Source organism: Pleurodeles waltl, chromosome 12 (assembly GCF_031143425.1).
Source record: "Pleurodeles waltl isolate 20211129_DDA chromosome 12, aPleWal1.hap1.20221129, whole genome shotgun sequence".
Lineage (NCBI taxonomy): Eukaryota > Metazoa > Chordata > Amphibia > Caudata > Salamandridae > Pleurodeles > Pleurodeles waltl.
In genome coordinates this window covers 165,156,759-165,157,747 of record NC_090451.1, presented here as the reverse complement: position 1 = coordinate 165,157,747, position 989 = coordinate 165,156,759, and positions in this window count along the sequence as shown.

Sequence of the window (989 nt, the reverse complement as noted above, 5' to 3'; positions counted from 1 at the left end):
CGCTTGTCAGGGAAACCTTACAAGTTACCGAAAGACCAGTCCATTTCTAGCTTCATTTGACTTTGTCAAAGCGATTTTCTCCTAATCTGGTGCACATACATTGTGGCAGGGAACCATGACCCATAAATGTTCCCTCTGTCCCTAATACAGGAAGAAGACAGTCATAACTGGGGTCCGATAGACCCATTTCATCCACGGGCCCGGGTGCCCCTGCACCTTCTGCACCAATGATAGCCAAGCCTTTGTACACATTACTCCCACCGTTAGCGGCGTCCATTATAGCACTCTGCTTGTAACATACAATTGATGAAAAAGCATCACTGCTTCTTTCGTTTTAAAGCAGACAATTGTTTTTATGTAGCTAAAAATGTTCTGTGCACAATGGCGTACAACTTTAACCACTTTTATCGAAGGTTTTTGACGCAGCTTTTTCTATACATTTTGGTGCAGTTTAAACGTTCAGTCTCACAAAAGATAAACACACGCCTTATATTTGTCTATCACCGCTGCAGTGCTTTGAAAGGCAGTAAATAAAGACCGAGGCAAAACCTTCTCTAATGCACATCTGAACTGAATTCAAAAGTAATTACTGACGAGCTCGCAACCGAAGATGCACTGAGCAGTAATTTGCTTTTGTCAATCTGGGGGTTTATTGTCACTTCACCAGACTATGAATGTCAAAACATCAATTATGCTGACACGAGGGATCAATAACATGCAGCTACTTGCCACATGTCGTTCTGAGTGCGTTTTCTTTTACAAACTTTTAGAAACAAAAAAGTACGTGCAAGGAGAGAGTAGTAAACATTTCACTTTAAATGACTCCCTTAGCTTGCCCGCCATCACAGAGTGTGATGACTTTTTCTAAATTGTTGGGCTAGAAAGTCCCCAGTGCCATTTAACTATGGCATCTAGAAGTAGGAATGTGGGACGGAGGTTGGGGTTGGTTTCTGCAGCACCCCTAAAATAACCATACCAGAGTTCAGAAT